The sequence below is a fragment of the Ranitomeya imitator genome, chromosome 4, assembly GCF_032444005.1.
Source record: "Ranitomeya imitator isolate aRanImi1 chromosome 4, aRanImi1.pri, whole genome shotgun sequence".
NCBI classification, from domain to species: Eukaryota; Metazoa; Chordata; class Amphibia; order Anura; family Dendrobatidae; genus Ranitomeya; species Ranitomeya imitator.
In genome coordinates, this window is record NC_091285.1 from 168,287,060 (window position 1) to 168,311,982 (window position 24,923).

At 42.3% G+C, this 24,923-nt stretch overlaps 1 long non-coding RNA gene across 2 annotated transcripts in view; it reads left to right on the plus strand.

Moving 5' to 3' along the window:
• The window catches only part of LOC138675663 (uncharacterized), a 171,410-nt gene that overhangs the window by 65,788 nt on the left and 80,699 nt on the right, over window positions 1-24,923 (plus strand). The window contains exon 4 of one of the 2 annotated variants that reach the window (XR_011320702.1): window positions 12,938-13,287. The exons of the other annotated variant lie outside the window; for it this stretch is intronic. This is a non-coding gene — a long non-coding RNA (uncharacterized lncRNA). Of the gene's footprint in view, window positions 1-12,937; window positions 13,288-24,923 lie in introns of those variants that run through there. 2 annotated transcript variants of the gene reach the window in all.

Here is a 24,923-nt window from a genome sequence, read left to right on the forward strand (position 1 = left end):
AAGTACTTCCCAATCCCCTGTCCAAAACACTGGTGTAGATGCTTCCTTCCCTGCACCTATCCTTGCACATTCTATCTTACCTTCATCAAGAACTTCCAAATCCTTGTTCCAGCCCAGCATTCAGATGTCCCTGCCTCAGGCCTTAGAGAAAGAAAGTTCCCAACCACCTACATGCACACCCAAATGCTAGACAGGCACATCTCCAGGCTGCTTACCTGGAAATGTTGCCATATAGGCTGGTAGACAAGGAGGTTTTCTGCCGACTCATAGCAGCAGCTGTGCCTCGGAACTCAGCCTCCTGTCGCCACTTTTTCTCCCGGTGTGGCATCCCTACCTCGTACCAGCACGTGTCCAGGAATATCCCCCATGATTTTACCAATGCACTTACTTAATGACTACAACATGGACAAGCGCTTCTGGCCAGGGACATTACATTTCCCTGATGGCACATTGCGAGAACATTGTGCAGGCCGGGGCCGAGGCCGGGGCCGACTCATACGTTGGTACAGTGCATGTGCTCCCAACGCCGAGGATTGCTGTCCCTAGTTGTATCAGGGTTTTTTCCACCTCTTAAAAGAGTTCCTGCACACCCTCTTTCTCCTACTCATCCTCCAACTTTGATATGGTATCTCAGAGTATATCATCCCCATAAACCAGAAGCTGGAAGCTCTGCAGCACTGCCTCACCAAGGCAGCAACAGTCTCTGCTAAAGCTAATTTGGCTATAAGACAAACCACACACCATGGCAGAGTTACTTAATGGAGTAACAGACCAGACAGATCTTTTGTTTTTGCTGCTGAACCTCCAACCAGGGATGGTCGTGAGTGACAATGGGCATAACTTAGTGACAGCTATGAAGCTTAGCAAGCTCACACACGAACCATGGTTGGCATATGTGCTCAACTTGGTAGTTCAGCGGTTTCTGAAAACATACCCAAAATTGCCAGAGCTTGTGATCAAGATACGTCACCTCAGTGCCCATTTCTACAAGTTGGCTACAGCTGCAGCAGTGCATGTAAGTGTCAGCTCACGACTGGTGTGTGATGCCACCACTCACTGGAATTCCACACTGCACATTCTGGCAAGTCTTTGTGAGTGGTAAAGGCTAGAGGTTGAGAGCCAGCTCCAACATGATATTCTGGTCAGCCTCTGCACATAACAGCTGAAGAGTGGGCATGGATGTCCGACATTCTTTTGGTTCTTCAAGACTCCACAAAGATGGTGAGCATATATGACTCATTGGTCAGCGCAGCTATCCCGCTTCTGTGCCTCCATAGACAGTCGCTGCTCAGAAAAAAACATGAAGCTTTGCATGCCGACCAGGTGGACATGGAAGAAGACATAACACAGAGAGATTGTAGCCAACCCAGCCTCATCTTATCTGCTTAGCATGGATTGGGTAATAATGAGGAGGTGGACACTGATGAGGAGAAAGAATAGGCACAGGAGCTGGTGACTAGTGCATCAGAGGCTACTAGCCAAACAACCTTCGTCCCATCTCTCCTACATTGGTAAGCTGAGGATGGGAATGAGGAGGAAGAGAGGGAGGAGATAGAGAATTGTCATCATGGTGGAGACAGGGATTTGTTGGCTATATGGAGCTTGGCACATATGGCCGACTTTATGTACCACTGCCTTCTTCTTTTTTTTTTTATTTTTTTTTTTTATTTTTATATAGCGCTAACATATTCCGCAGCGCTTTACAGTTTGCACACATTATCATCACTGTCCCTGATGGGGCTCACAATCTAAATGCCTTTCCCGTGTACCTTCCGTCACATTCATCTTGGCAACAAAAAGTTCTGGTTGTTCACCCTGTTTGACCCATACTACAAAGAGAACTTTGCATTTCTTCTTCCTGAGGTGGAGAGGTTGTATAAAATGTTGCTATACCAGAAGGCCATTGTAGAAAATATGTTGAAAAAATTCCCATCAGACAATGCTAGCGGCAGGGGAAAAGCTTCCTTGCCCAACCAAGCAGGAGAGGCCAGGGAAACAAACACTAGATGCAGGGGTACACGGTCAAAGGAGTGGGCCAATTTCATGACATCAGCCCAGTGCCCAGGGTATGATAACAGGGTATTTTTTACAAGGAGGGAAAAGTTTTTAAAGATGATCAAGCAATACCTGGCCAACCACACTAGCATACACCCTAATTCCATTGCAACTTTAAACTATTGGGTGTTGTGCTGCTCTGGATTTGCCTGGATTATCCCACACTTTTCCACACCCCCATACGGGAGCAGCAGATAAAGTGTTTGTAATAAGCAATTTTTTAATGAGGTCCACCAGTTGTTGCCTTTCAGGGGTCTATGGATGACCCTAATCATATTTTCTGTCTGGATTTTCACTTTCTGCACAGCCTATATGACTGTATAAGTTTATCAACTATACTTTCAAAATATTTTCGTTCAAAATGTTGTTATGGATTCAATGACTCATCCATACAGTTTAACACGGTTAATTGTTTCATTACAGTGGTATGTAAAATGTTCAAAAAGAGTAGAAAAGTAGTTCAGGATTAGATTACTCTTCTATACAGTGTTACATGCTTTATGTCACATTTTTGTCATATATAACAGTAGAAAAAGGGTTTGAAAAATGTTCATGCTTCTTCACATTTCTTACCCATACACTATTCTGTGTTCTGGGGTATATTTTCGTGATATATAAGACTCAAAACATTTTTTGCGGGGTTACATTTCTCAGCAATACAGCATGTGTTCTTAGGTACATTTCCTTAGTATATAAGCCTCCAAAAACTTTTTCAAAATGTTATTGTTATATTGATCACCCATATAAGCTATTCCTTGGTCTGGAGTACATTTTGTTTCTATATAAGCCTCTATATAAGCCTCTAAAAATTGTTAAAAATGTTATTGCTGTTATATTGCTCATCCATATGGTATTACATTTTCTTGGGTACATTTTTTTGCTATATAAGACTCAAAAAACTTGTTCAAAATTTATTGGTATCATATTAGTCACCCAGAGTGTATTACCATATATACTCGTGTATAAGCCAAGTTTTTCAGCATGTTTTTTGTGCTGAAAATGCTCCCCTCAGCTTATGCACGAGTCATGGTCCCAGAAAGCTGGCAGTGGAGTGGAGCGGCTGAGCAGCGGGTCACAGAGGCAGGAGCAGGCAGCTGTGGCTAAAACCTGTGCCACTTCCGTAATAGTGCACAGTGCCAGCCGCAACTGCCGACTTCCAGCACTCATCATACTCACTAATGTGCCCTCAGTGCTGGCACTGCATCTTGTTCCGGCTGCCAGTGCCCGTAGGTCTTCCTGCCGAGCAATCACGTGGTACCGCTCATTAAGGTAATGAATATGCATGCCTCGCCACTCCAATAGGCATGGTTTGCATATGCATTACCTTAATGATCAGGGCCATGTGATCGCTCAGCAAGAACAGCTGCTGGAAGCCAGAACACGATGCAGCACCACCGAGGAAGCACAAGCAGGTAAATAAGATGCTTTGTTTTTTTTTTAACCGGAATAGAATCATAGAATGATAGAGTTGGAAGGGACCTCCTGGGTCATCTGGTCCAACCCCCTGCTCAAATCAGGATGCATCAGGATGCACACAAGGATAGGGACTGGGGAGCCACGCACACCAGGACAGGGACTGGAGAGCTATGCACACCAGGACAGGGACTGGGGAGCCATGCACACCAGGACAGGGACTGGGGAGTCATGCACACTTGGACATGCACTGGGGAGCCATGCACACTAGGACCGGGACTGGGGAGCCATGCACACCAGGACAAGGACTGGGGAGCCATGCAAACAATTAGTTGCTATATTATCCTCCAAAAACTAGTTCCAAATTTATCAGCATCATATTGCTGACCCACAGGGTATTTATTACATATTTTTGGGTATAATTTGTTGCTATAAAAGCCTCAAAAACTTGCTCAAAATTTATAGGTATTATATTGCTCAATCATGGACTATTCCATGGTCTGGAGTACATCTCCTAGTTATTCAACCCTCAAAAGTGCACAGCTTTTATGAATCTAGAAGTACCAATACATGACAATTGGAACAGAATGTGTATGAAGCCCTCCTTTATGTCTAATACAGGGTGTATCTGAGCCGCAGTGGGGGTGGCCTGTGCTCCGTCTTATGCACATTTATTTCTAGGAGCCTGGGAGAGGGACATCTTTTTAAGTAACCCTGTTAAGCAGATAGACAAAGTGCACCACTGGATCCGCTACATAGACGATGTACTCTTCGTCTGTGAAGGAACTGCTCAACTCCTTGATAAAATTTATAACAACTCTAAATCAAAACAACCAGAGCATCAAACTTACCTTCTCTCATGGATGTCAATTCAGCTTGGTATACATCAACATTGGGGTCTCTCACCAGGGCCAAATTGAAACTGATGTATTCTGAAAACCAATTGCTCTGAATACTTTGTTACATGTTAAATCACCACATCTTCCATCCACAACTAAAGGTATACTGATTGGCTGATTAGTCAGTACTTAAGAATTTGACGCATTTGCTCCACCAATGAAACTTTTGATCGCCAAGCTAAGGACCTATATCATCGATCCAGGGAACGTGGCTACAGCCATAAACAAATTCGTCATGGGTGTAAACGAGCACACACTATTCTATTGTGCCCAGAATTGTGCCCAATTATATAACAGTTAATGGCATGCCTTTACAGACATTATCCATAAACACTGGGATATCCTTTGAACTGACTGTGCTAAAAATATCATCCTGACAAAACCTCTCATTACTGCAAGAAGATCAGATATTCTTCGGGACCTCCTTGTCAGAAGCCACTACTCTATTGGTCCTAAACAGGTTCAATCAAGACAGGAACCTCTGCATGGTTTCTTTCCCTGATAGAAACTTCACACTAGACCTCAAGCAGCTTGGATTGTGTTCCCCTCCACTCTTTTTCCAGACTCTGGGACCTTGATTTCCAAGGTCTAGTGTGAAGTATCCACAATCAGTGATGGTTTGAAGAGCAATGTCATCTGCTGGTATAGATCCATTGTGTTTTATCAAGACCAAAGTCAGCTCAGGCATCTACCAGGAAATTTGAGAGCTCTTCCCACTGCGACAAGCTTTTTCGAGATGCAAATGTCATTCTCCAACAGGATTTGGCACCTGTCCACACTGCCAAAAGTACCAATTCCTGGTTTACAAACAACAGTATCAATGTGCTTGACTGGCTGGTAAACTCACCTGACCTTAACCCCATAGAGAATCTATGGGGTATTATCAGAATATGAGAGACACCAGACCTCACAATCCAGACGAGCCGAAGGCTGCTATCAAAGCAACCTGGGCTTCCATAACACCTCAGCAGTGCAACAGGCTCTTCGCCTCCATGCCACACAGCACAGCATTGATGCAGTAATTGATGCCAAAGGAGCCCTGACTCATAACATTCCTGGCACACACCCCTCCATCCGGCTTCATTCATTGAACAGGTTTTCCTTAAACAGCTATCAAATTCCTACCCCAACACACGCCACCTGAAGGAGCTCCAAAGAAACGTGCGATGGGGCAGAGGGAAATCTCCGGTTACCTTACCGGTTAGCTGGTGTTATAAAGTATTCTAATTTACTAAGAAAATGACTTTTGGGTTTTTATTGACTGTAAGCCATAATAATCAACATTAGCAGAAATAAACATGTGAAATAGATCATTCTGTTTGTAATTACTCTATATATATGAGTTTCACTTTTTGTATTGAAGAACTGAAATAAATTAACTATTTGATGATATTCTAATTTTGTGACATGCATATGTATGTATGTAAACATCAGTGAAAAACACTGATTACACATCAATGGTAAAAACAGACACAGGGATAATACACTGATGGCACAGTGATCCAAAATACTGATGACACCAGTACTATTTTCTTACGTATGTGCTTAAGCACAGACTTGTGAATTAGGCCTAATAGTTTACTTCATTATTTCTTTATTTTTTGCTCTAGAAAGGCACAAAAAAGGTAAAAGCAAGAAAAAAGAGAATTCTTGATATTGTGCAAAATAAATTAACCCACATGATACAGGAAAGATATATATCTTGGTACCGTGTTAGCCAGTAGATAGAAAAATATATGGAATTGAGAGTCCTCAGTGGTTGATACCTTTTAATGGCTAACTGAAAAGATGGTAACACATTGCAAGCTTTCGAGACTACTCAGGTCCCCACATGGGCATTTTTGATGAATTTGGTGCAAAAGGAAATTGGAAAGGAGCAAAAAACAACAAATGATGTATTTCGGCATATGTGTTCGCAGTGGGAGAAGGAACACCATGACAAAAATACAGGCAAAACATTGACAGAATAGCTGTTCCATTTTTTCTTATCATTCTCATTTAAACCTGTAGATGCCTGCACTTATCCAAGCTGGATTTGTACTACCGTGCTGTGTCCTAATGTTTATATCTTCTGCTTGATAATTGGACACATGGGAAGTAGCCTAGTGAAGAGATGAGAAGAACAGTGGAAAAACACTCTAAGTGCTAGGTGTGCTCTGTAAACCATTGTATCAACAGATTTATTTGATTAACATGACACATCTTCATACCCTTTTATGATCAGGTGAGAATTAAATGAGTGGTTTAGTAAATGAAGTCTGAAAATATTTTCATTTGACTTGTCACATAGAACACAGATACTTAACATGTTTATTTAAAATGATTATTCAAGCACATCAAATGAAAGATAGTTCATTGTGTTGCTTTCTTAACCTTTTATCGACCAGCGATATGCCTTTTTATGGTCTCATTAAGGGGCCTTTATCTTCAGCCCCACTTTTTGACTGAAGATTAAGTGAATAGTATCCCCCGATGGTCGAAAACATAGTAGATGCCATTGATATCACTGATCATGGCGACTAACCCCTGGATATTGCCGTCTCTTTAACCCTAACTGGAACCATAATAGCTGTCTTAGTACCCCAAGACCAAGTAACGGCTTTGGAGTACAGTGGTCTATTAGGCCTGCTATAAGCAATGTCTAACAGTCTGTGTCAGGGTAAAACTAACAGATCCAATGCACTGCAGTAGAGAAGTTTTGCAGGTCATGAGATCAAAGTGAAAAATATTCCAAAACAGCGAAGTATCCAGAATGATCTAAAAATATTAAAAATTCATATTATTTTTTTCCTTAAGATGAGTGAATACAGTGGGGCAAAAAAGTATTTAGTCAGTCAGCAATAGTGCAAGTTCCACCACTTAAAAAGATGAGAGGCGTCTGTAATTTACATCATAGGTAGACCTCAACTATGGGAGACAAACTGAGAAAAAAAAATCCAGAAAATCACATTGTCTGTTTTTTTAACATTTTATTTGCATATTATGGTGGAAAATAAGTATTTGGTCAGAAACAAAATTTCATCTCAATACTTTGTAATATATCCTTCGTTGGCAATGACAGAGGTCAAACGTTTTCAGTAAGTCTTCACAAGGTTGCCACACACTGTTGTTGGTATGTTGGCCCATTCCTCCATGCAGATCTCCTCTAGAGCAGTGATGTTTTTGGCTTTTCACTTGGCAACACGGACTTTCAACTCCCTCCAAAGGTTTTCTATAGGGTTGAGATCTGGAGACTGGCTAGGCCACTCCAGGACCTTGAAATGCTTCTTACGAAGCCACTCCTTCGTTGCCCTGGCGGTGTGCTTTGGATCATTGTCACGTTGAAAGACCCAGCCACGTTTCATCTTCAATGCCCTTGCTGATGGAAGGAGGTTTGCACTCAAAATCTCACGATACATGGCCCCATTCATTCTTTCATGTACCCGGATCAGTCGTCCTGGCCCCTTTGCAGAGAAACAGCCCCAAAGCATGATGTTTCCACCACCATGCTTTACAGTAGGTATGGTGTTTGATGGATGCAACTCAGTATTCTTTTTCCTCCAAACCCGACAAGTTGTGTTTCTACCAAACAGTTCCAGTTTGGTTTCATCAGACCATAGGACATTCTCCCAAAACTCCTCTGGATCATCCAAATGCTCTCTAGCAAACGTCAGACGGGCCCGGACATGTACTGGCTTAAGCAGTGGGACACGTCTGGCACTGCAGGATCTGAGTCCATGGTGGCATAGTGTGTTACTTATGGTAGGCCTTGTTACATTGATCCCAGCTCTCTGCAGTTCATTCACTAGGTCCCCCCGTGTGGTTCTGGGATTTTTGCTCACCGTTCTTGTGATCAGTCTGACCCCACGGGGTGGGATTTTGCGTGGAGCCCCAGATCAAGGGAGATTATCAGTGGTCTTGTATGTCTTCCATTTTCTAATTATTGCTCCCACTGTTGATTTCTTCACTCCAAGCTGGTTGGCTATTGCAGATTCAGTCTTCCCAGCCTGGTGCAGGGCTACAATTTTGTTTCTGGTGTCCTTTGACAGCTCTTTGGTCTTCACCATAGTGGAGTTTGGAGTCAGACTGTTTGAGGGTGTGCATAGGTGTCTTTTTATACTGATAACAAGTTTAAACAGGTGCCATTACTACAGGTAATGAGTGGAGGAAAGAGGAGACTCTTAAAGAAGAAGTTACAGGTCTGTGAGAGCCAGAAATCTTGATTGTTTGTTTCTGACCAAATACTTATTTTCCACCATAATATGCAAATAAAATGATAAAAAAACAGACAATGTGATTTTCTGGATTTTTTTTTCTCAGTTTGTCTCCCATAGTTGAGGTCTACCTATGATGTAAATTACAGACGGCTCTCATCTTTTTAAGTGGTGGAACTTGCACTATTGCTGACTGACTAAATACTTTTTTGCCCCACTGTATATTTGAGTGGAAATACATTTGTAATTTACTTCAGCAAATAAGACAAAGTCCTTTTCATAAAATATAACTTACGTAGCACTTCAATTAAGGCTAAAACAACACAGCAGCCTGGGACTAGCAGAAAGAAGTGAGGTAACCAATAAATAACATTGAAAAAATCTATATTAACCATGAAATAGATTAAAAAAAGCATTAAAAAGATGCCTCACAATAGGGACACAAATAAAGGCAGATAATAATATACAAAAGCTCTAGAGAGTGGTATTGTAGGGGAAGAAAACAGCAGTTGTCCAATATACAATGAAGAGAAAAAGGGTAGCAATAAATTCTGTATTTGGTCAGTATTTTACCTCAGCATTTGTAGCCAAAACCAAGAGTGGGTGATAAATCCAGAAGCGATGCATATGTTTCTATTATACTTTCCTCTGATTGATCCAATTCTGGTTTTCGCTTACAATTACTGAGGTAAAATACTGACCAAATACTGACAGTGTGAACGTGGCCAATGATGGTGCAATAAATCACCACAACTTGCCTCAGATAGAGCCTCAGCAGCAACAAGACCATGAAGGAATCACATCAAACCCTATCAAATGTCTTCTGGACCTCTGATGACCACATCTCTCCTCTCCGGCAGTTGGAAACAGGCAGGCAGGTGACATAAAATCAGCAGATACACCCACCCACCCAGCCTGTACTGTCTGCAATACTGGAATGGCTGGGCCGACACTACAGAACCAGCAGTTGTATACTGAAGCAGCAGAGGGCTGGGCAGCCAGCAACTGCTCCTGTGAGACCGGCCCATGGGGCATTTGCCCCTCTTATCCCCGCCCCAGCCAGCCCCCCCGCTTATGCCTGTTATTGGAAAAAAGGAATGCTATATTGGTCATTTAATTTTTTTTTTTAAATTGCCAGAAATGTATTTTGTATATTCGGAGTTATTTGGTTGGTTATTATTCTAACTTTAACCAATGAAACTAAACAATTTAGATGTGAAAATTTACATTTAGTTGCCTAATAATTTTGCACACATACTGCTGATATTCTCCTAAGAAAGACAAGACCTCACTATTACTTTCTTAAATATTAAGGTGGCCGGGCACCTTCATAATGCTATAACCTGCAGATTAATCCTTTATCTCCAGGTGAATAGTGTTCTAGAACACGGCAGGTTCCCTTTAAAGAAAATATTGTCATGTGAATTCTACAGAAAAAAAAAATGCCCACGAACAGTTAAATGTTACATGAATATTTTATGCCAGCCGTGAGCATCATCTTTGATGAAGTCAGACTCTTTTTATGGTATAGCAAGTAAGGAAATCCTTTCATGCTCAAGCCTGCAATATTGGTCTTCAATAAAATATACTGTTGCAAAAATTACTCAGGAGATTACGCTGAATTCAACTTTTATGATTCAAACAACGTTCTGTAAAAGCGTAAATGAACTGAAACGCTCCAATTATAAGCCACATATGGCAGAAAACAACAAGCATTGCCAACCACATATAGAGCAGTCATACCACCCAAGCAAACCACATATCGCAGAGGAACACTGCACCACCCACTGCCAGCCACATTACAATGAAATAACTGCCATGACAATTAAATCACTATTTATTGAAAAGCAAAGGGAACTATGTCCCACACATACTTCAAACCACATATTACAGAAAAATACTGTTAATTGCTAACCGCATATATCAGAGACATGTTAGCGTTGCGTGCCACAAATTGCAGAGAAATATCCCTGTTATAAGCTCAATGTTATATAAGATAATGACGGGCGCATTACAAAGGAATAACCAAAAACACCAAACTACCAACCACTTGGCGACAGACGCCTGTTAAATCAACTTTTCTTATTTGTTATTTTTATGTAGAGCATGATACTGGAACTAATTAACCCTTTCTACTTGGCATCTACTTGCAGTGTACGTCCTTGTTCACATGACACAGAATGTACAGTGCCAAATAGACTACCTATGACTTTGTCTTTCAAGGCGATAGTCGCTCCGTGTCTTAATTTACAATTCCATAGTAGTAAGGAGGCACTGTATCCTCAAAGAAATGTTTCTTAGGGGTTCAAATATTTTATTCCACATCCAAAGAAGAAGAGCTTTAAAATGAGAGCGATATTATGGCCAGCACAGTGGCTGAGTGGTCACTTTGTGCTGTTGTCCTAGGGTCTGCAAGGAGTTTGCATGTTCTCCCCATGTTTGCGTGGGTTCCCTACAGGTTCTCCAGTTTCCTCCTACATTCCAAAGACAAATTGAGATTGGGTACAGTGATTTAGAATCATAGAATCATAAAATATTAGGCTACAGTCACGCTATCGGTATTTGGTCAGTATTTCTCATCAGTATTTATAAGCCAAAATCAGGAGTGGGTGATAAATACAGAAGTGGTGCATATGTTTCTATTATACTTTTCCTCTGATTGTTCCACTCCTGGTTTTGGCTTCCAAATACTGATGTAAAATACTGACCAAATACTGATAGTGTGACCGCAGCCTTAGAGTTGGAAGGGACCTCAAGGGTCCTTGTGTCCAACCCCCTGCTCAATGCAGGATTCAGTAATCCATCTTACGCAGATGTCTGTCCAGCCTCTGTTTGAAGACTTCCATTGAAGGAGACCTCACCGCCTCTTATGGCAGCCTATGTGCATGAGGCTCTTTAGTTCTTGACTAATTTTTAACATACAGCTCTGGTAAAAATTATGAGACTGCATCAAAACTCTGTCATAGGCAGCCCAATCTCCAGACCTGAACCCCATTGAAAAGCTCTGGAATGTAATCAAGAGGATGATGGATAGTCACAAGCCATCAAACAAAGTGAACTGATTACATTTTTGCTCCAGGAGCAGTGTGAAAGACTGGTGGAAAGCATGCCAAGACGCATGAAAGCTCTGATTAAAAATCATAATTATTCTACAAAATACTGATTTCTGATCTCTTCCTGAGTTAAAACATTAGTATTGTTGTTCCTAAATTATTGTGAACTTGTTTTCTTTGCATTATTTGAGGTTTGAAAGCCCTGGATTTTTTTTAATTTTGTCCATTTTTCTTTGTCGGAAAAAAAATACAAAATTTATTGCTTGGAAATTTGGAGATATGTTGTCAAAAGTTTATAGAATAAAAGAACAATTTACATTTTACTCAAAAATATACCTATAAAAAGAAAAATCAGACAAACTGAACATTTGGTCTCTTAATTTTTGCCAGAGCTGTAAATCCAAAAATATTGGCAGTACTGGACCCTTAAATGCCAGACCCTATAATGCAATGTTTCCATCATTGTGAGCAGCATTTTACCACCTCAAATAATACAGTGTGCTGCTCTACTAGTTTCCTTAAAAATGAGGGAATGTGAAAAGAAGCCTTCTACTTTAGGCTTTACTGGTTTTGTACTTTCGCCATTCACTTACATACAACATTTTTTCCTTTGGAAAAAAACTCTGTGAAAAGGATTTTCCAATATGTAATTTCCTGATTCGGAATTTTGCTTTGGAAAGAAAATATGTGTCTTAAAATTAGCGCAAGATCTGTATTACATACAGTATATTAAATCAGACAAAAATGTATATGAACATAAAGACTGGTATATCCTACATTTTTCTATAACTTCCCAAAATGGAACTTCATGTATGTGATACATCATGTGCGGGTTTAGTCAGCGGTCTCAGGACCTGAGCCATTCCACAAAGAGCAGGTCCGGGCTGTGACCTGCCACATGCCTCTATTGGTAGCAACAGGAGCTTATTTCAATCGCTGCTCTTTAACCACTTAAATGCTACTCTCAATGTGTGATAGTGAAATTTAATTGGCCAATCGTGTGAGATGACAGTGCAAGAGCCCAACAAATCCCCTTAATATAATTTTAAGGTGCGATGGGTTGCCAAAGCAGCCAATGCCTACTTAAGGCCATGGTCACTGACATCTCTGTTCTCCTTGAGGTTGGGCTTCATAGGAGATTCTACTTCATTTCTACTAATACAGCACAGAGTAAAAGCTGTCAAGCAATTGCTGGTTTAAGTTCCCTATGGGGACTAAAATAAAGTAAAAAGGAATGAAATGTTTTTCATAAAAAATGTAAGATATAAAATCACATTCCTTTTTATCCCAATTAAAAAAAATATTATCGTATTTGGTATTGCAGCTGGAAGCAGACACAGACGTTCTCCTGAAACGATGGTTACAATGCTACATACTGTCATTTTCTATCTCAGCTATAGAAAAATCTGCATTCAATGGAGACAGGTTTTATCCATGAATTTTAGAGTTTCGAGAACGAATGAATAGTCCAGGAGTAGAAAGAATCAAATGTCTCAAAGGAGATCTATTGCACAGTTTCTTATTTTCAAATGTACAATTGATTTATGAACTAAATAAATTTAACGACGATTTCTCTTTAAGGAAGCCCATCCTACAGTTGGTTTCTATGTGATAAAAGTTTAAAGTAATTATAGGAAAACTCCGACTATATAACGTAGAACAAATAATTATGGAAACGAGACATTTTTTTTTGGATCAGGCATAATACATTTTCACTTACTAATAAATAATAGATGTATCTTTCAGTCATTTGTCATTAAGCCTAAGAACATTTTATACAGAAAATATTAAATGCAATAAATTAAGGATGACTCAATTATCTTTAGTTGTAATGTTATGATTACCTTGCTTTAGTTAATTAAGGATTATTAAAGATCATATTATAAAAGTAGCCTCTGACAAGATTACGTGTCGAAGTTCTGTCGGTAATTTGTCAAATCTTCTGCCAAAGAATTTTTTTTTGGCAACTAGGTTATGCATAAATTATTCCTAAAAAAAATAAAAGGAAGAAAAGTTGCATCGGTTTAATCACTGCACTTTTCCTGATAAATTCCTGCTCATTTTCCTTCATTCACAAAAAATACATAGGCATGTACTAGATATACAGCATGATATGAAGAAGATGTCATCATCGTTCATGGTGACATCATCAAATTTAGGAAGATGTCCTACACAATTGCCAACATTTAAAGACCTTCTTTCATTGTTATTTTTAATTTTATATTGAGATATATATCTAGTGATATTTTTTTTCCTGTAGTGCCTCATGATAAACAATTTGTGTCTGTGGCAGGTATAGCTGGGCACTTGTACACTCTTCGGCCTTCTATTCTACCACAGAAGTCAGTGTTTCAGGACCATTGATTGACTTTAAAGTGAACCTGTCATGTTGTTTTTAGCTATTCAACTGCCCCTACTGTGTTGATAGTGATGCAATGTGCATCACTAGCATGGTTTTTCAAAAACAAAACTCCAAGTATTATGTTTAAAAACACCTTACATCATTAGGGGTTTCCCTCACATAGCATTTCTTTCAGTCATAAGGGTGGCGCATTTCAACATTTCAGGCACAGCTCAGTCAGTGTCCTGTTCACAAAATGTACGCCCACATAATTCCGATTGATTGCCTTGAGTTACCCGTCATCACGGCAACCACTTAGCAAATACCACAAATGCGCCCATTAGCTCCCCGGGCATACAGCTGCTGCAACTCAGTGGCTATATGAGGTGTGAGCGTGCACGCTATGTGTGCCACTGTGTCCCCTCCACTCTGCGCTCCTGGGGAGCAGATAGGCAGAGGCTTTATTCTATCACATGCTAGGATGGGCTTTATATGTTCACCTTTCATATACCTCACTTGCTGGCTATACTTCCATTTAGCCTGATATTTGTAGTTTGGAGTTCCATCTCTTCAGGAAGGAGTATACCTTGTCTGATAAGCGTTGGTTATATTGAGTTTTCTTCCCCAGCACTTTTTCCTTCTTCTCCACATTTGTAGGTCTAGGAGGTATCACTTATTCTGTTTGTTTTCTTGGGTCTACTTATTTATCCCTGCTTTTCTTTTGTCAACATGTTTTCGTAACTCATTGTGGGTTCTCATGTCTCCCAGGATGCTTTCCTCTACCTTTGATGGATTTGTGTTGCAGCCCCTCTCTGGTTCCTTAAGAGGTACAAGAAACCCCCTCTATGGCCTTTTAGGGAGCCATGACTAAGGAGGTGTTTTTAATTGTGCAGCTGGGGCCTTTTCTAGTCTGCACATGAACCAGTTCGGTAAAGGTGCAGCTTCTCTCTTTGGTGATTCATTCCCTCTTCTGTTACTCGTATGAGTGCGTGAGCATGATCATAACAGACATACAGTCTTTGTTCTCCTGATCTCACTGGAGTGCTACCTACCCTGAGTATTATTGGAGTGCTGCTTACATTTTTATTCTGAGATTCACTATTTTTAATATTTCTGGCTACACTCATTGTATGATAATTTTTTTATTTCCATTTTAAGGTTAACAATATGTTCTTATAAGACTAGTTTTTTTTTTTATATCTTGGTGCTCATAAAAGGGCAGTAAACATGAGATTTCCACAGGGCAGCAAGTGGATAATGATAATAAAAACAGCAATTTGTATTTCTATAGTGCCAACATATTCCATAGAAATTTACATTTTAGAAGGGAATTGCACAGACAATAAAAGGCATTACAGAAAAACAATAATCACATAAATCAACAGATACCAAGAGGAATGAGGTCCCTGCTCGCAAGCTTGCAACCTATGAGGAAATAGGGGAGATACGAAAGTTGGATGGTAGCAATTGCTTTTATTGTATGGTCCAAACATCAATGTAATAAATGTAATAAATAATAATTTACATAATGCTGAATGAGCCAGTCACCAAATCAACCAATGCACTATTAAGTGCATGTGAGTGTGTGAACAGATAATACAATGCCACAATTCTGTCTCTGAGCTCCTTGGCCAGTTCCTTTGACCTCATGATTCTCATGTGGTCTGACGCACTGAGCTGTGAGGTCTTATATAGACAGGTGTGTGTCTTTCCAAATCACGGCCTATCAAGTTAATTAAACACAGCTGGACTCAAATGAAGGAGTAGAACCATCTCAAGGAGGATCACAAGGAAAGGAACAGCATATGACTTAAATATGAGTGTCTGAGCAAAGGGTCTGAATACTTATGACCATGTCATATTTCAGTTTTTCTTTTTTATTAAATTTGCAAATATTTCTACATTTCTGTTTTTTTTTTCAGTCAAGATGGGGTGCAGAGTGTACAGTAATGAGAAAAAATGAACTTTTTTGAATTTACCAAATGGCTGCAATGAAACAAAGAGTGAAAAATTTAAAGGGGATCTGAATACTTTCCGTGCATAAAAGGTCGACAAAAGGGGTTTTTCCACAAATATTGCAATTAGTCATTTAAGACAAAGCCATTTCTGGCTTCTAAGAGTTAATTTTAAATTTATATTGGGACATGTTTTGGAAATAATAATAAACACAAAGTCTTATTACTCCACTAAAAAACGTTGCCAAATTTATATATAGTTCAGCAAAAGTGCCGGGAACACAATTTTGGGGTCATTACTTATCTGTATTACAGATTCTCTTCTTTTATGTCCTCGTTCAGCCTTCCTCACAGACTGCACTCACTGTTATGAAATTAGGCATTGATGGAGAACCATATGACCAGTCCATCAACAATTTAAAACCAGTAAGCATGAGAAAATTGCTTTTTAATTGGAGAATAATGGATCAATGTAGCAAATCCATTAAGATTGGTAAGCTTGTGGCTAGTGTGTGATTAACAGCAGGGGTGTCAAACTGCATTCCTGGAGGGCTGCAAACAGGTCATGTTTTCAGGATTTCCTTGTACTGCACAGGTGATAATTTAATCACCTACACAAATAATGAGTTGGTGATTAAATTATCACCTGTGCAGTACAAGGAAATCCTGAAAACATGACCTGTTTGCATCCCTCAAGGAATGCAGTTTGACACCCCTGATTAACGGGGTTGTCCAGTCCAAATCGATAAGTCTGCAGTCACTGCAGACTTATGAATCCAGGCCTCGCTCAATACAAGTATATAAGCGCGAAGCCGCGCTCACTGCCCAGAAGTATGTATAACTCATACATACCCTGCTCAGAAACCAGCGAATCCCCCAGCGAACAGTACTTTCGCCTAGGGAGGGATTTATAAGTCTGTATCCACACAGAGTGACTGCAGACTTATTTATTTGAACTGGACAACTCGTTTAAAGAGGTATTCTGAAACTATTATTGATTTTAACAAAAAAGTCACTACCCATACATGTAATCTTATGCGCACTCTCACTGTGCACTGTGAAGAATATTGCACAGTATTAATGCTCAGTACAGCAGAGCAATATGAACGTTTTAATTAAACAACATTAGAAAAACTATTATATTATTAAAATATATTGAGACAACTAGAATGAAAATTAATATTAGTTTCAGACCAGCCTTGTCATGATCTTCAATTAAGGTTTTTGAGGATATCATCCGCGCTGCTGTAGAAATGAATGTCCAGGCATATTGGAGATAAAGATGATGGTTTACGCTCAATGCGTTTCAAAGTCACTAGGACTTCTTCCTCAGGAATGCTATAAACCTTTGTAGCATCTCCTGAGTAATACCCTCAATCACTAGTTTGACCAGTGGATCTGTTGCAGCTGGTAAACTCTGAGTAGTTTTTTCATGCTATATTTATTGGAAACATCAGGTGAGTGCAATCTCATTTTACATCTTGAAATCTCCATCGGATAAGACCCTATTGCGCTTTTCTTTCCTGCAGTGTCTTTGATTATCAGCCTTGTCATGATGTAATGGGACAGCAATCCAAAGTGTATTCCTAAAATTTGTAAAAACTAATTTAGGCTGGGTTCACACTGCGTTGTGTGAACCCGTTTAATGGATTACATTACACCGCAGCATAACGGGGTGTAACGTAGTCCGTTAACGCCGCCATTACTGGCAATGGTGAACGCATCGCTAGCGCACATCCACAATGGGCATGCACTAGCGATGTGCCGTCATTGAGTGACGGACCCGAGACGCGGGCTGCAGCGTTTCCGGGTCCATCACTGCTAGCGCACTTCTAGCGCAGATGGAGCTAGCAGATGCTCCATCTGCACTAGCGCAGTGCCAAAGTTGGCGCTTGCGTTAGTGCAGTCCGTTTAACGGATTTGTTGAACGGACAGCACAACGTAAGTGTGAACCTAGCCTTATGATAAAGTAGAGATCCAGAGTATTTCTTTTAAAGGACATCCTCATTTAGCTGTTGTGAGCTGAAATCCATTGGACAGAGAGGATAAAATATCAGTCACAGGAAAACACAACAGTCGTAGCAGGGACTTTCCTGTCTTCCAAGCTAGACAGCTACAAAGCCAAATGAAAGTTTACTTGATTAATGTAAAGTTTGATATAGTTGATGTACTCTTGTGAAGGTCTGAAATTCACCCCGTGTAATACTAAGTGACAGGGAGGAGCCAATTTAAAAAAGTGAGAAGTTAATATGTGAAAATGTATTATTTGTAGTAAATGTTATCAAGTTCCAATATTAATATTTATTAACACAACTCACAATGAATCAAAATGAAAAGATTGTCCTGACATTTAGGTCAAACAGATATGACTCAACAAGTTTTTGTGCAAAACAAATAGCTGAAAACAAAGTTATTAGTCACTGAATTCCAGTGTTTAAAGAAATGAATGTCTTGATCTGAGTAATATTTGAAGTTCAGTAAGATAAATCAGAAAACATACAGTTGAATTACACAATCTTGAGATCAGTCACAAAAAAGTTGCATAGAGCTGCATGTTAACATTGTCTTTTGATTTCAAAAAGTTAGCAGAATATTAATGCCTTAATGGTTGACTGACAAAATATGGTCCTGCCAGAGATTACATATGACCAATGATTTCCCTTGTTTGCAAAATGAACATACAGTGGGTAAAAAAGTATTTAGTCAGCCACCAATTGTGCATGTTCTCCCACTTAAAAAGATGAGAGAGGCCTTTAATTGACATCATAGGTAGGCCACAACTTTGAGAGTCAAAATGAGTAAACAAATCCAGAAAATCACCTTGTCTGATTTGGCAAGATTTATTTTGCAAACTAAGGTGGAAAATAGGTATTTGGTCATTAACAAAAGTTAATCTCAATATTTTGTTATATAGTATATCATTGTTGGCAATGACAGAGGTCAAATGTTTTCTGCAAGTCTTCACAAGGCTGGCACACACTGTTGGTGGAATGTTGGCTCATTCCTTCATGCAGATCTCCTCTAGAGCAGTGATGTTTTGGGCTTGTCGCTGGGCAACACAGACTTTCATCTCCCTGCAAAGGTTTTCTATGGGGTTGAGATCTGGAGACTGGCTAGGCCACTCCAGGACCTTCATATGATTCTTACAAAGCAACTCCTTCATTGCCCTGGCGGTGTGCATGGGATCATATTCATGCTGAAAGACCCATCCACGTTTCATCTTCAATGCCCTTGCTGATGGAAGGAGGTTTGCACTCAAAATCTCATGATATATGGCCCCATTCATTCTTTCATGTACACGGATCAGTCATCCTGGTCTCTTTGCAGAGAAACAGCCCCAGAGCATGATGTTGCCACCCCATGCTTCACAGTAGGTATGGTGTTCTTTGGATGCAACTCAGCATTCTGTGTCCTCCAAATACGACGAGTTTTGTTTCTACCAAACAGTTCTACTTTGGTTTCATCAGACCATATGACATTCTCCCAATACTCTTCTGGATATTCCAAATGCTTTCTAGCAAACTCCAGACTGGCCCAGACATGTACTGGCTGAAGCAGGGGGACATCTTTGGCACTGCATGATATGAGTCCCTGGCAGCGTAGTGTGTTACTGATGGTAGCCTTTATTACGGTGGTCCCAGCTCTATGCAGGTCATTCACTATGTTCTCCCCATGTGGTTCTGGGATTTTTGCTCACCGTTCTTTTGATCATTTTGACCCCATGGGGTGAGATCTTGCATGGAGCCCCAGATTGAGGGAGATTATCAGTGGTCTTGTATGTCTTCCATTTTCTTTTTGCTCCCACTGTTGATTTCATCACACCAAGCTGCTTGCCAATTGCAGATTCAGTCTTCCCAGCCTGGTACAGGGCCACAATTTTGTTTCTGGTGTTCTTTGACAGCTCTTTGGTCTTCACCATAGTGGAGTTTGGAGTGTGACTGTTTGAGGTTGTGGACAGGTGTATTTTATACTGATAACAAGTTCAAACAGGTGCCTCTTAAAGCAGAAGTTACAGGTCTTAGAGAGCTAGAAATCTTGCATGCTTTTAGGTGACCGAATACTTATTTTCCACCATAATTTGCAAAATAAATCTAATCAGACTTGGTGATTTTCTGGATTTGTTTTCTCATTTTGACTCTCATAGTTGCGGTCTACCTATGATGTCAATTACAGGCCTCTCTCATCTTTTTAATTGGGAGAACTTGCACAATTGGTGGCTGAAAAAGTAATTTTTTCCCCCACTGTAAATGAAAATAAATGAATATAAAATGCGGATATTAAGTCTGTGTAATAGCCATGTGTAAAAAATATAAAGAAAATAGAGTTTACTAACTGTTTGATGTCTCACAAGTAGTGTTGAGCGATACCTTCCGATATCGGAAAGTATCGGTATCGGTTTGGATCGGCCGATATTCAAAAAATATCGGATATCGCCGATACCGATACCCGATCCCAATGCAAGTCAATGGGACCAAAATATCGGAATTAAAATAAACCCTTTCTGTCCTTGTAGGTTCATTCTACATGAAGGAAAACAACTAAGAATAATGCCGGATGTATTTGGGGAGGTGGCGGAGACATTAAAGTCATAGAGGTTTATCCCAATCAAATAGAATAGCATGTTTTTTTTTTTTTTTTAAGACGTTCGGAGTGACAAAGATATTGACTATGTAAATTTTTTTTTTATTTTGTCAGATATTGATGTTTCACTATTCCACGCCCTTCCCCTTCTTTTTTTTCTTTTTTTTTTTCTTTTCCCACACTTTCATCTTCATCATCATCAGCATCTTTGACATCAACTTCTTCACCTTATTCATCTTCTTCTTCATCTTCTACCTATTTTTTTTTTTTTATTACATTCTTCATATTCATTTTATTCAACTATTATTATTCTTCTTATTCTACATATTCTTTTTATTCCACTGTTATTATTCTTCCTATTCTACTTCTTCATCATATTCTCATTTGTGACAGGCATTCCCGTAGTTGTTATCTATAAAAGTTTGAAGATTACACCTTCCGTTCTGCCAGTCACAAAAGTTACATTTGTCCGCGTTCAGTTTGGCCTGCAGCATCAGGCTTTATCCAGGGGCACCACGAGGAGGAACGGACTCACCCCCATACACTGCTTAGTCTTCTTCTGCATATAATTTAGATAATATCTTTTGCTCTGATATTAAGTCTTATGCTTAATGTTCTTCTGCTCTTTGTTCTGCAGCCTCTTGTTCTTCTGCTTCTCGGTCTTCCATGTTGTCGTCTCCAGGGTCGTCGTCTCCAGTGTCGTCATCTCCGCCGTCGTCGTCGTCGTCATCGGGGTGGTCTTCCGTGTCGTCGTCATCGTGGTGGTCTTCCGGGTCGTCGACGTTAGGGTCTTCAACTTGGAAATGTAGCAGAAGGTACAAGAAGGCTGAGAAAATGCCAAGAACCAGCTGATGGAACTGGAACTCGGATGGCTACCCGAAGGTTCAAGAGCCTATGGAACTACCGAGGACCAGCTGACGTTACTGGAACCCGGTTACTAAGCAGGAGGTACCCGTGCTAAAAAGCACTACCAAGGACCGCCTGACGTTGACGGAACTCGGATACCCAGAAGGAGGCACCTAAGCCAAAGGCTCTGCCCGGAACCAGCTGACGTTACTGGAACCAGGATGGGGAGCAGAAGGTACAAGAGCAAAAGACACTGCCGAGAACCAGCTGACGGTACTGGAACCCGGATGGGTAGCCGAAGGTCCAAGAGCCAATGGAACTACCGAGGACCAGCTGACGTTACTGGAACCCGGTTACTAAGCAGGAGGTACCCGTGCCTGAAAGCACTACCAAGGACCACCTGACGTTGGTGGAACTTGGATACCCAGAAGGAGGCACCTAAGCCAAAGGCTCTGCCCGGAACCAGCTGACGGTACTGGAACCAGGATGGGGAGCAGAAGGTACAAGAGCAAAAGACACTGCCGAGAACCAGCTGACGGTGCTGGAACCAGGTGGTGGACCCGAAGGCCCACAGGAGAGGAGAGAACAGCTAGGCCGCGAGGCAGCCGCAGTTACCGAACCCCAACAGTCCTACAGGGGGAGCTGGGCCTACTGGCACTACATAACCAGCCTTGACTACCAGTTCACGCAGCCCACATAGGAAGCTCCTAAACTGGAGGCACCCTGGAGTTGGCTAACTCGACCGCACCACGACGGGGCAAGCATAGGCGTCTCAGTGAAGTTGACACAACCCGGAAACAGCTGACGGTGCTGAAACCAGGCTTGGCACGAGGGAGTACCTTTGACAAGAACACTGCTGAGAACCAGCTGGCGGTGCTGGAACCCGGATGCGTTGCCCCAGTGTGCAAGAGCCAATGGCACGACCGAGGACCAGCTGACGGTGCTGGAACCCGGTTACTAAGCTGTAGGTGCCCGCGCTTAAAAGCACTACCAAGGACCGCCTGGCGTTGGCGGAACTCGGATACCCAGGAGGAGGCACCTAAGCCAAAGGCTCGGCCCGGAACCAGCTGACGGTGCTGGAACCAGGTGGTGGACCCCAAGGCCCACAGGAGAGGAGAGAACAGCTAGGCCGCGAGGCAGCCGCAGTTACCGAACCCCAACAGTCCTACAGGGGGAGCTGGGCCTACTGGCACTACAGAACCAGCCTTGACTACCAGTTCACGCAGCCCACATAGGAAGCTCCTAAACTGGAGGCACCCTGGAGTTGGCTAACCCGACCGCACCACGACGAGGCAAGCATAGGTGTCTCAGTGAGCTTGACACAACCCGGAAACAGCTGACGGTGCTGAAACCAGGCTTGGCACGAGGGAGTACCTGTGACAAAAACACTGCCGAGAACCAGCTGGCGGTGCTGGAACCCGGATGCGTTGCCCCAGTGTGCAAGAGCCAATGGCACGACCGAGGACCAGCTGACGGTGCTGGAACCCGGTTACTAAGCTGTAGGTGCCCGCGCTTAAAAGCACTACCAAGGACCGCCTGGCGTTGGCGGAACTCGGATACCCAGGAGGAGGCACCTAAGCCAAAGGCTCGGCCCGGAACCAGCTGACGGTGCTGGAACCAGGTGGTGGACCCCAAGGCCCACAGGAGAGGAGAGAACAGCTAGGCCGCGAGGCAGCCGCAGTTACCGAACCCCAACAGTCCTACAGGGGGAGCTGGGCCTACTGGCACTACAGAACCAGCCTTGACTACCAGTTCACGCAGCCCACATAGGAAGCTCCTAAACTGGAGGCACCCTGGAGTTGGCTAACCCGACCGCACCACGACGAGGCAAGCATAGGTGTCTCAGTGAGCTTGACACAACCCGGAAACAGCTGACGGTGCTGAAACCAGGCTTGGCACGAGGGAGTACCTGTGACAAGAACACTGCCGAGAACCAGCTGGCGGTGCTGGAACCCGGATGCGTTGCCTTGCCTATTAAAGATTGTCTTCCTAGAGCCCCAACTAGCGGTGTTGGAGCAAAGGGTAAGCAGGGGGAGATGAGTGTAGGCCGAAGCCTGCACTGGAGGCAGCTTTGTGTCTGCGTTGCGTTTGCAGGACACTTTGCCGGCTACACACTGGGGGAACAGCTGGCGTTGCTGAACCCCACTAACACAATGGCGTGTGTTTTTCTCTGTGCAGCTAGCACTTGCGGGCAAAAACTAGCGATGTTAGAGCCCGTGTTGAAGCAGGAGGAGGAGGAGAGGAGCAGAGTGTAGGCCGAAGCTTAGTTGAACCAATTTCAAAGGAAACCTTTAACCCCCCCCTCAGGTGTTACAAAGTACAAGAGACACACCTTGTGCAGTATTAATGCTGCACAAGTGAAAGGTTGCTCTATTAATTTGTCTACTTGCACACGCTGAATGAAAGACATACACAATTTACCCCATTCTACAGTCAAACTGTAGTGGATGCGTGACTTGGTTTTTTGATGAGACGCAGCACAGGTGTCCAAAATAACGCCTTGGTGCTTGGAGCAGCTTCCTGAGCGTTGTTATTTGCTGTACAGGAGTCTGCGCTCTTGTGTTATCCCTTGGCAATGCCCTGTTAGCGCTGCCCATCTTATGACATCATTTCATGTTGGCCGGTGCGGTTAACGATGGCCATAAATCCCAGACCCACAGTGTCTTTTCATAAAGCCACACTGCGGTGCTGGGATTCGTGGCCTTGAGCAGTAAATATTTTGGCCGCTCACACACGTCCTTACACCTGCTTCAGACTGGGCGGCCTCTGCTGATCCCTTCTTGCATGCCGCGGCCATGAGGCTGCACAGTCTGAAGAAGGCTGAAGGAGATGAGTTAAGACAGGCGAAGATATGCACTGCTCGTGCCCATCAATCACACCCTCGCAGTCAAAATAATTAAGACAACGAGGAGCATTTTATTCAGGCAGGGCGGACGAACAGGCGCAAGTAGCCAACCAATGATGTCAGAAGACGGGAAGCGCTACCAAGGGGGGTGCTGCGTATCATTAGAAAGGAAAGTCACACCTCAGGGACAGTGGAATGGTCTCAAAGAGACACATTTTGTACGTGTTGAGTTCCACGTGGGCAAGGAGAAAACATCAGCCACCTTGTACAAATGCAGCAGTACTGCTGTACAAGGTGGCTGTTATACATAGAAACACCTGGGGGTGGGGGCCAGGCTCCCTTCAATTTCAGTTCATGTGCCTGCGTGGCGTTTGCAGGTCACGTTGCAAGCTGCACAGCAGGGGAACAGCTGGCGGTGCTGAACCCCACTAACACATTGGCTGGTGTTTTTCTCTGTGCAGCTAGCATTTCCGGGCAAAAACTAGCGGTGTTTGAGCCCAGGGTCAGCAGGAGGAGGAGGAGAGGAGCAAAGTGTAGGCCGAAGCCTGCACTGGTGGCAGCTTTTGGTCGGTTGTGCCAGCGTGGCTTGTGCTGGACACGATGCCGGCTACACAGCGGGGGAACAGCTGGCGTTGCTGAACCCCACTAACACATTGGCTGGTGTTTTTCTCTGTGCAGCTAGCATTTCCGGGCAAAAACTAGCGGTGTTTGAGCCCAGGGTCAGCAGGAGGAGGAGGAGAGG